Here is an 11,317-nt window from a genome sequence, read left to right on the forward strand (position 1 = left end):
TTGACCTAAAGGTGTGACCAAATTGCACAGTAAGTTTAATGCTGGATTTCTGGCAGCCAAAGGTGTGCCTGTGCTTACTTATTCCAGCTGAGTGGGCACTAGATAAACTTCTCAAAGATACTTTTACTTGATACTGAGATTACCATCATCAGTAATATTTTTGAGTGCATGAAATTTACTAGGCCTAGGCACTTGCTATCACCTTTGCATGCATTATCTTATCTGATTCTCACACTATCATTAAGAGATAGGATAGAGTAGTACCTCTAAGTGTGAACTCCAGAGTCGGGGAGCCCTAGGTTGGATCTTCGGCTACTCGCAGGCTGTGTGACCTTGGGCTGGTCCCTTACCCTCTCTCATCTGTAAAACAGAAATATCAGTCATACCTTAAAATGGCTGGGGACATTAAATGATTTAATATACACAAAGCATGCAGTGTCTGGCTCTTAGTAAGTACTTGCCATTATTATCATTATTTCTATTTGACAGATAAGGAAATTGGGTCTTAGAGAGGTTAAGTGGCTGGCCCAAAGTCCCACAGCCATATCAAATTGGCACCATATCTAATTTGACCCCTCTTAACCACTTCACATGTTGACTCAGAAGCTTTGGGCTGCTCTTGGCAACCTATTGGGTGCAAATAAGAAATTCCTCAGTATTCGCCTTGAGCAGTCAATGTTCCATTATCCTTGGTGAGAGTTTCTCATCTACGGATTATCTTCGGGGAACTTCTTCCAGCTGTTTGGCTTGGTGAGTCCACTGGGACAGTATCTATCTTCAATGTGACTTTAAGTAAAGTTTAAAGAATGTGGGAGTTGCATTAAGCATTATAGTGTGTGTGTGTTTATCTATGGATTCTATTTATTCATATTTATTCTGAGCCACCCATCTTTTCCCAAACACAATTGAAAATAGCAGAAATTTAAGTCAATTGCTTCTACATTTAAAGTCCACTTCAATATCACTTCACCTAGAAAAAGATGCTTGCCTTCTTGTTTTCCGTGATCTCAGAATACACAGGTCTCCCTAGACCTGGTTGATGATGTTGAGGGCCAGTGTGGCTGTAATTCCCCCACTGCCCACCAGGTGTCCCACCGGTCCCTGCTATCTGACAGGCAGCAGGAAAAATGGCCATTTTCACCCCTCCAAAGGGACCAAGGATTTGAAGGAGGATGGTGGAGAGATGGTGGGGAGGAGGTAGGGAGGATATGATAAGACTCCCAGATGCTGTTTCTTGTCTCCAGACAAAGAGAATTTTTCACATTAGTTTTCTTTGATGTGTAGGTGTCTCTCCAGAAAGCCCAGCCAGTTCCCTGCAATTTAGGAAGCTTTTATTTCCACTAATGAACTGGTGTCTGGCCAGGGCTTTTCATCTCCCAGCTTGAGGCTGGGGCTGCTGTCTGCCTCCTGTTCCTTTTGCCTGAGATACCCTGACAGCCTCCCTTCCCTCCTCAGCCTCTCCTTTTTCTCCTAGGTGCTGACTGAAAAAGAGACAAGAAAGAGACTGACCCTTCTGCCTTGTAAGTTGGCTCAAATATCCCCTGAATCAAGGGAGTACCAGTGTGTAACTGTGGCACCAACTAGCCGTCTTGCCCACATTAACCTTATTTGTCCAGATTATTAGTGGTACTATGGTCGAAATATTTCCTCTTTGCTCTTAGGTAAGACTGTCATTTGCTTCTCTTGCAGTGGGGAGTAAGAAAATTTGGAACCACTGACAAAAATTTGGTAACTGGGGCATTTAAAATTTCAGAGTAAATCTCTCTTCCTTTGCAGGTCGTTGGCTCCTTGCCTGTCATCAGTACTGCCTTTTTTTCTCCCTCTTTTCTTTTGGAGGATCACATACAAGTTGGGGAGGCTGCTCTGAAGCCACATGATCTCTCAGATATTGCCAGCTGTACTGGGACTCTCTGGAGTCCCTTGTCCATCACCACAGGTCACCCCAGCAGAACCTGGGCATCTACCATAGACCTGAGGTGTCCAAATCAGGGCAGTGCTCCAAGTGGTCTGCAAACTGGTGCCCTGATTATAGGTTATTCTGTGATTGAAGCTTCACCCAGAGATGGGCTGAGAATGTGAATGGGATGTCTGCATTTAGCAACAGTTTTTGGAGCTTTGATGTGGCCTATTTCCTCCTGAAGGGCCTTGATAACAAAGACCAGAACACAGTCCTGTGGGAGTTTCTAGCTTCTGTACCCACTGCCTCATTATATGCATGGCTTTTAATATTCGGAGAGCCTTTGCCAATACACATTTTCTCGTGTACTGAGAAACTGGAGCCCGGATGTGATGTATTATTGATAGGATTGTAATTTACTCCTCTTGTGTTGTATCTACAGTGTATACCATTAGCACAAAATATTAAATTACCAGGGTTTGTATATATTTGTTTATTCAGGTTTGGCTCAATGATATTTGTCTTTTGCCTCAATAAAAGATCGTGAATAATGAAAGCAGGGTAATATTATTTTGTTGTTGTTGTTGTTGTTGTTGTTGTTGCAAGGGAATTTTGATGAAACCATTTTCTCTGTGTTGTTTTTTTGGCAAGCCATGCTTTGCAATGAAGACATGAGACATAAAAGAGTGGGGGTTGGACACAGAAGATGGATGAGCAGCTCGCTCCAGCTCTCGGCACACACTGGCTTCCCTGGCAAGCTGCTCCAGGCCAGGCTTGGGGCTTTCTTTTTCTGCAAGAGGGAATACGCAATCTGTGCTGCATTGGTGGGAGGAAGTGGGCAGTTCAGACCTCGGTGCCACAAACACCAAGCCCTGTGCCTGTCTTGTGAAGATAGCATTTGCATGGGACTTTGGGGGGACCCAGCAGCACATCAGGTAGAACCTTTTGTAGTCACAGCATTGTGCCCTGGCTAGTGTTTGATAATCTATCCTCTGGTCACCATTGTTGGCCATTTTGGTTCCTGCCTCCACCTGGGCCAGGTGGCACATAAATACACAAGCACTTACCTCCTTTAAAAAGATTCCAGGTCATAGGACTCAAACCAAGCTGCAAATAAAAATGCCACATCGTGCCTGTCGTGTGCTTTTTGTTCTGATCTTTGGGCTTGCTTCAGATCCTTGAATGGGAGGTGTTTGCTGGTTAACTAGGAGTCTGCTGGACAAACAGCACCCCACAGTTGGATTTACTACGTAATTTTATGAGTAAACATGTTTTAAAAAACGCCTGTGGCTTGGCTTCTTCGTCCTTTGTTGCGTGTGGGTCTTGGAATGACGGCGTGGGGGTAACAGAAACTAGGTTTTAAATCTGTATTAACTTGACACAGGAAAATATTTTCGAGAAAGGTTTATTCCTTTTAGTTCCTGCTGGCAATCTGGGACCCTCAGGTCAAGGAAGGGTTGGAGGAAGGTGAAGAGACCCATCCCCCTCAGAGGTCACTGGCTGGGGGACAGGGCCTGGTCATTCAAGTGACAGGTATCCATCTGCAAAGCTGGAATCTCCTTTAGAGTGAGCTCCTAAGAAAAACACCACTCAGCTGCCGGGCGCGGTGGCTCTCACGCCTGTAATCCCAGCACTTTGGGAGGCCGAGGCGGGCGGATCATGAGGTCAGGAGATCGAAACCTTCCTAGCTAACATGGTGAAACCCCGTCTCTACTAAAAACACAAAATATTAGCCAGGCGTGGTGGTGGGCACCTGTAGTCCCAGCTACTTGGGAGGTTGAGGCAGGAGAATCACTTGACCCCGGGAGGCGGAACTTGCAGTGAGCCAAGACCTCACCACTGCACTCCAGCCTGGGCGACACAGAGAGACTCTGTCTCAAAAAAAAAAAGAAAAAAAAAAAGGAAAAAAAGAAAAGCCAAGGAGAGCCGTTGTATTGTATTTTGCTGCCTGGGGCACATTCTGGAGGTGGAAACCGGTTTTTCTGAAGACTTGTCAGGGCCAGGCTTTGTTCAGGTCTGCGGATTTAGCCAGACTGGCTCCTTAAAGGAGACCCCTTTTCTTAAGGGAGGGGCCAGTTATAAAAACTTGTGGATGGCATTCCCTTCCTAACTGGGTTGGACTTCCTTTGGACTTACGAACTTTCTCTTGTTCCATACCTTCTCCTTCCTTAAAGGAGAAACATGGAGTAACACACACACACACGCACACACACGCATAATCACACTGAATTGTAAAGAGAATGAAATCAGTGCTAAATCTATCAAAGCAAATCATAGACCCTGACAGCTGAGAGGTATTATTTGTTTTTTTCCTCCCAGATTTCTACTAAGCCTGGTGTTTTAAGCATATGTCTTGGGGAGAAGAGACCCATAGAAAGGCAATTACAATTGGTGAATGATTAATGTTGGATCTGACATTTTTATGTGTCAAATATGTTTAACTGCATTAACCTTTGCAGAATTTACACCCATACTATGAGATGTATCTTGTATAGCATCGGAAATATCTGCAATCTGCCTTCACTTAAATCTTATTTACATTTATTTTATTACAGTATAAATGGGTTTAAAAAATCTTTAATACCGTTTTTTTTTTTTACCCCATTCTGCAGGTTCTGCTCCCTCTGTGGGGAGTCTAAGGGCAGCAGGGTTCCTTGCTGATTGCAAATAGTGTCCCAGTCACCTGCCTGGGGACCCCCAAGAGAGAGGAAGCCAGTGTCAATTCTTCAAGCTCATGTCTCAGTTTTAGCCTAAAGAGGAGGTGGCTTAGAAGGCCGGGAGTTGGCATCCGACGGTATGTGGCATCCGAAGGTATAAAACATAGAGGCAGAGAGGCTTTTCAGTAGACAAGCAATTTTTAATTTTTACAAGTTACAGAAAATGCAAATTTTCATAGCATCAGTGTTAGAAAAGAAAGATTAAGTGGTTCCCATCTGTGGTGCTTTCTCCAATCTGCCCATCACCAGTCCCTCTGAAGAAGCACGTGCACTCCAGATGTCTCCTTCATTGATCACACTTCTCTCTGGCTGTCTCTCTTCCTAAGTCAGAGTTACTCTTGCTGCTGCTGCTTCTGCTGCTGCTGCTGCTTTGACTGCCAAGGCCTCATCGTCGTCAGCTCCATGCCTCCTGAACTTCACTCCACTGAAATCTGGTTGGGTATGAGACAGACTCCGGTGGAATGAAGGACAAGAGAAGCACATGGATTGCCTGAGGATCTTTTTCTCAGAGGGAGGGGACACATGTCAACCCCAGCCTGTGGACACTGCATTACCTGGCCAAAGGCCTTTGGCGTCCTGGAATCACACACTTGGGAGATGTCGAGGACCTGAATACTCCTACCCCTCCCCAAGGATCACATTCTCCAAGGAGGCTGCAGAGAGCTAGTTCATCAACACGTCCTTGCACCTGCTGCACAGATAGACAGTGCTGAGTTGGGGAGATGAGTCTGTGGGGCCAGGGACTCTTGACTGTTTCTAATTTTCAAAGCAGCCACCCAGATAAGTCCATGTGGAACTCCTCTGTGTTTACCTAGTTGGGATGCTGGTCACCCTCTCCCTTTGTCTAGGTCCCACTGTGTGTGCCATAACTGAGCTCGGTGTGGTTGGTCCTTTCTAGAGGAAACAGAGAAAAGGCAGGTGTTCTGCAATTGCTTTAGAAAAATTCAGCTACTCTGAGCTTGCTTACCAAGGCCATGGAATGCAGGGACATGGGCATTCCTCTCCACAAGGTACTGTCCAAAGAGCACGAAGAGCACTTTGCAGCCCCATTTGCCAGTGTGAAATCCCGAAGAGGTAGGTGAGGAACTCAGGAAAAACCACAACTCCCAGCTGGAGCTAGGCCCATTCATGGGGGTGGGTGGACAGAGGAGGGTAAGACTCCTTGTTCTCAATCCTAGAGACTTATCTAGGAAGAACAGCCTGCAATGGTCCCACATCCTCCTCCAGATGTGCCTGGAAAATGATTCAACTATTCCTTTGTTGGGCATGAGGATGGAGGATTTAGGGAGGAAGAAAGAAAGCTAACCTAGCTTTCATAGACTGAGTCAAATAGGAAGGATGCAAAGTATCTAAGAGTTTTCTGTCCTCTCTTAAAAGAAATGCCCATCAGCCCATTGCGTGCAGTTGCTGCCCTGGCCTCTTCCTTGTTGTGTTCAGACATGCCCATAGCTCAGTGCAAGCCGCATAAAAGGCTGTTCTCAGCACCAACATGCAGGCTGGATGTGTTGGGGCAGATGTACCTTGTTGTTTGAAATACTTTCTTCCTGGGGCTTGTTCTGACCCGAATCAGGGAGGCAGTATCTCGTATGTGGCTCCTCCCCATGTATCTAGCCTTCTGGGCATTGGGTCTCTCTGAAAAAGGCCCTTAAGCAAGGGCTTGAGGTTTCTAGCTAGTGCTGAGAAGGAGTCACACTCTCCTTGGTCTGAATGTAAAGACTCTTTGCCAGGGTGATCACGGGACTTGCTGGGAGGCAGAGATCTGGGTACTGAGGGGAAGAAGACTGGTTCATCTTCTCCCACTCTGCCTTCTTGATAAACACTCACAGTTCTCAATAATGAACGGAAAATGCACCCTGCTTGTGAATTATCTGGACTAGATACTCCTCCTGCACTGCCTTTGACCCATTCCCAGTCAAAGGGAAGAAAGAGGCCAGTCTGTTGGCTGTGATAAATGAATGATGACCCAGGATGCTGGGAGGAAATGATGCCGGGAAGGCAAGATTCTTTGCTTTCTCTTTAGATTTCTGCTTAACTCCGAGAGCAAAAGGGTCAGTCAATTCTTTTCCCTCCAGAACCTCTGTACCCCGCTCTTCCCTTCCCAACACGTACAGTCCACTAGATTATTCAAATCCTCACTCTGGAGTGTGCAGAGAGCCTCACCCTCATGTGGGGTCCGTACCCTCCAAGATGGGTACTTGAGAGATGACAATGTCTGCAAAAAGCAAATGGGAGGTGGCATTAATGTCAGAGAGCCCTGAAAAAGTGAGTTATTCCCTTATCACTCTCCACTCTCCAGCTGTAGACCTGTAGCTGCTACAGGCAGAGACAAAAATCCTTGAGTCAGAACCTATATCAGGAGACTTGACCTGCTCTAGACTCCGGGTTCAAGATTCTTCTGGCCACTATGCCTTCGCCAACTAAATCCCCCAGTGGCCTTCACCATGGTTACATGGGTCTATAGCCAAGCACATGCATGATCAGAGAACAAACCATACATGGGCTCGCTATAGGGTACGTTTATCCAGTGACCACTCTCTTCCCCCCAGGATTATGTCCCAAGTGTCTTCACAACATTAAAACCAACTTGAACATGAGACTCAAAGAATGAAATCAGGTCCTAAATTTTCCAGTGCAGCTGCACCCTGCATCCCAGGACTGAAAAACCAGCCAAATCTCTGTTCTTCTAGTTGAGTAAATCTCCACAAAACCAGACAGAGCTACAATCTTGGTGCTTAAACTGCTCAGCACCCACCTTATCACACCAATTCCCATTATCAGCAGGATTTACTGCCTGGGATCCCTGGAAATCCTTGAGAAAACACAAAAGTGGCTGAGGATTGGTTTAAAATACAGCAGGTTCAGCTATTTTAGCCTTGGAGGAAGTTGATAATTGACTTGCAGTGAATATGGCATTTTCCAGTCTCCTCTTCCTGCCCAATGAGCCCCCTGATCTAGCCACTCAGCTTTGTTTTTCCAAAGCTCCCCAAATCAACAGATTTCAGACTCACCTTTAAGTACGAGTACGTGTGCCTTGAGATATCAGGACCCAGCTTTGAGTTTGCTTCAAAATAAGAATTTTTTTTTTTGTCATAAGATAATGCAGAGCAAAGAGATGGCTAGAGCCATGCAGATGAGAAGAAGAAAAGAAATTTCAAGTCTTGGATGTTTCTTTTGCCCTTAAGGCTTGAGGACAGGGAACAAAAAACGAGAAACACTTACCCTATATAAAGCACCCAGTTCAGCAGGCCTGTGCAGAACAGAAATGACTCCTGAGGAAAGGTGGGGGCCGGTCCTGAATAGTTGATTTCTCTCTTTAATGAAAAAGAACATGAGGCTGGATGCAGTGGCTCATGCCTGTAATCCCAACACTTTGGGAGGCCGAGGCAGGTGGATTGCTTAAGCTCAGGAATTCAAGAGCAGTCTAGGCAACATGGTGAAACCCTGCTTCTACAAAAAAATACAAAAAATTAGTCAGGCGTGGTGGTGTGCGCCTGTAGTCCCAGCTACTTGAGGGGCTGAGGCAGGAGAATCGCTTGAACCTGGGAGGTTGACGCTGCAGTGAGCCCAAGATTGCACCACTGCACTCCAGCCTGGGTGACAAAGTGAGACCCTTTGAAAAAAAAAAATGAAAGCAGAGGAAAGTGGAATTGAAGGAGAGGGAGTAAAGGTAGCTGGAAAGGACAGAGTTTGGAGTATGGTTGAGAATTGAGCTGAGTTTTTAGAACAGAGATTAGTAACAGACAATAAAAGAGAAACTGGTTTTTCCAAGTCAAGGGTGAGCAAGAGGGACTCAGCCCATTTCAAGGAGGTGGTACTAGTTTCACTCTTTATTTATGCACCTCTCAGCAAAGCTTCAGGTTACCTGCTGGGCTCAACCAATGGAGAAAGGGCCTGGCAGCTGGTCCCACCTCTCAGAACCCACACCCCTGGGGGGCCACGAATGGAGAGGTCTTTCTGCAGGCTACCCGTACTTTCTCATTGTTTCGTGAACACCAGAAAAGGGAAATGAGGTCTTTGTCATCCTAGAGTTGGAGAGACACTGCGGGTTATCTGAACCTTGCACCTGAACACTTCGGCCTCCCAGAGACCTAATCGGGGAGAGGGGAATGCACTAAGATTTTATCTTGTGCCAAGGAGGCTGTGTGTGTGTGTGTGTGTGTGTGTGCGCGCGCGCGCGCTTCAGCTTTTAGCCTGACCTGAGTTGCTATCTCTACACAATGCACTTTGGGAATCCAGCAGAGAGAGGCCAGTCGATCCAGGCAGCGCTGTAGAAAGAGGCCGGAGGATCACAGTCAAGGCCAGCCAGAGGCTTATCCTGGCATTTAGTACAGTGAGTCTGCTGCTCTCCTTGTGAGAAGCAAGTGTTTCTTTTATAATCCGAAAGGCTTTGTGACCTGCTTCCCGTTCACGTCTGGGGGTGGGGAAAAGACCACACTGTGAGGAGAAGTTAAGGAAAGATAAGGCAAGCTTATTAGTAACTTTAAAGAGAGCGGTCTATAAACTTGATTATTTTACCCCACCCCCTTCCCATGAGCAACTTGGGGTCCGCCTCTTGCCCCTCCCCTATCTCTCCACCCACCTTGCCGGCTTCCCCCTCCCTCGTTCCCCTTCCAAGTGCACACCTGGAGGGCAAGGGAATTGAAGTCTCCTCAAATGTGCCACATTTCACCCGGGATCCTGGCCTGCTTTCCATTTATTCTCCAGGTAAATCTCTTAGTGTGCAGCGAAAGCAGATTCCTCTATTCTCCAGCGGAAGGAGAGGAACTGAAGAATCCAATCTATAGGACCTCTTAGTGCAGTCCTGTCCCACAGCTCTTCAGGGAACTGAATCATGCCTGCTCAAAATCTCCCTGTAAATCAACCAATCTAAACTTCTTACTGCATAGACTGGGGAACAGAGGTTTTGAAAGGTGAATTTCTGTCTTGAGTTCACACAGTCAGTGCAGAGTCAAGATTCTGATCTACCTGGATCTCCCCAACCCTATTTAAAAGCCCTTTACAACAAACCCTACACGTTGCTTTCCGGTTCTGGAGGACCTGACACTTGTCTGAACTCTTCTGGATTCTTTCTGGGAGAAGAAAAGCCTCCACTGGTGAAGGAGAAATAGCAATACAGACCAATAGGAGGAGGGCAGGGAGATCTTCCATGTGACAGCTTACTTAAGCACGAGACTCCTCCCCTAAACCGTGGAGCTCATGGCTTCCCTGCCGACTGGACCCAGTTTGCCTACACTGAGCCTCAGCTCTCCCATTTCCCAAAAAGTATTGCAGGCAGAGAAGTGAATTGTTCCTGGCCACAGTGACACACCCACACTGTGTGCTGAAGACTCTGGGCCCCCTTCTGACCTGTCCCTGCTCCCACTCTCCCTTCCTTCCAGCATATCATTCATTCATTCATTCATTCATTCATTCATTCACTCACTCTGTCCCTCGCCCATCATTCCATGAGCATCGACTCTGTACCAGGTGTGTGAGAAGCTGCGTTTACCCTCTAGGAGCTCCCAGCCTAGATGGACATCTGCAAGAAGAGGCATAAACATAGGCCAATGCGGAAAAACATGATGAATATTCCCCCACAAAGGGAACTGCTGCATTTGTGAGATTCAGGGAAGGCTCTACAGAGAGAGTGACGTGTTGGAACTGAATCTGAAAAAATGATGGCGGGCTGAGTGTGATGAAGACCCGCGTAAATTCAAGCCTTCAGGAAGGAGCTCTCACACCTCAGAGCAGCCTGGGGTGCCAGGGACTGGAGAGTGCAGCCATCTTGTGATGGGCCTGTGGATTTCATTCACAGGTCAGGAAGCTCCGGAAGTCTCGAGACAGGGAATGAATGGACCAGAACTGTTTTTCAGAAGCCATCTAGGACTGGAGGCAGAGCAACTGTCTGATGAGGAATAGGACTGCCCCCAAAATGTAGGGGAGAGGAGGGTTAGGAGGAGTGCCTAGGGCAGACGATATCAATAGTTCTGCTGGTGATGTTCTGTCCCCTCCAGGGCTCATCTTTAACTTCTAAATTTGTTCAGAAAAATTGGATAAGCCTATAGATTTATTGATTCTATATCCATCTAATACAGTAAAGAAAGACAACCTGCCCAAAATTATTATTATATTTTTTGTCTTCCTTTCAACTTCAGTCACCACAGCCCAGGAAGATGCTCTGTGGACTAACTGGACACTGGTTGGTGTGGAAGGTCTAGAGGGTCGGGGAAGCAAATCTGGGTGGCTCTGCTGGAAGTTTCTTCTCTCAGCCCTTCAGCCTGCCTCTTTGTTCCAGAGTCAGCTTGTGAGGCAAAAGCCTTGAGGCCCCCCTTCCCCTAGGTTTCTAGTTCCATGTCTCTGAGAAGCATTCCCCAGAGTCATCCAGGGTGATGCTGTGCTTGCCTGAGTGTGTCTGGGGTACAGGAGATGGGGAGTGGAGTGGGGTAGTGTGGTTGGAAGGGGAGGATACAGGGCTTCCTCCCATCTCCACTGAAGAGCAGCCATGGTAACCGTGGTTTACTCACTTTGGCTGATCTTGGGCCTTACCTTTTGTTTTCATGCACTGTATGCCCCCTTAATCCTCATATCTCCTCCTGCTCGACTACCCCAGCCAGAGTTCCTCTACTGTTAGAAGTTCTTGATGCTCACATGCATTTCTGGGTCCTGGAAGGACTCTGCCATTCTCTCTGCTCAAATTTCCAGTCCCATATCTAACTGCCACGTA

General features: G+C 46.8%; 1 long non-coding RNA gene across 6 annotated transcripts; it reads right to left on the reverse strand.

The window, feature by feature from the left end:
- Positions 1–4,733: 4,733 nt before the first annotated feature.
- On the reverse strand, positions 4,734–8,420 carry LOC108539525 (uncharacterized). 6 transcript variants are annotated; one of them, XR_001888406.1, is made up of 4 exons: positions 7,834–8,420; positions 6,775–6,826; positions 5,426–5,508; positions 4,734–5,045 (listed from the first exon to the last, which is right to left on the reverse strand). It is a non-coding gene; the product is annotated as an uncharacterized LOC108539525 (long non-coding RNA). The 6 variants fall into 6 exon arrangements; XR_014485112.1 differs by lacking the exon at positions 5,426–5,508 and having other exon boundaries at positions 7,834–8,061; positions 8,154–8,419; XR_001888408.1 differs by having other exon boundaries at positions 7,623–8,413.
- Between the last annotated feature and the right edge of the window lie 2,897 nt (positions 8,421–11,317).

This window comes from Rhinopithecus bieti, unplaced genomic scaffold (genome assembly GCF_001698545.2).
Source record: "Rhinopithecus bieti isolate Rb0 unplaced genomic scaffold, ASM169854v2 scaffold_15813, whole genome shotgun sequence".
NCBI lineage: Eukaryota > Metazoa > Chordata > Mammalia > Primates > Cercopithecidae > Rhinopithecus > Rhinopithecus bieti.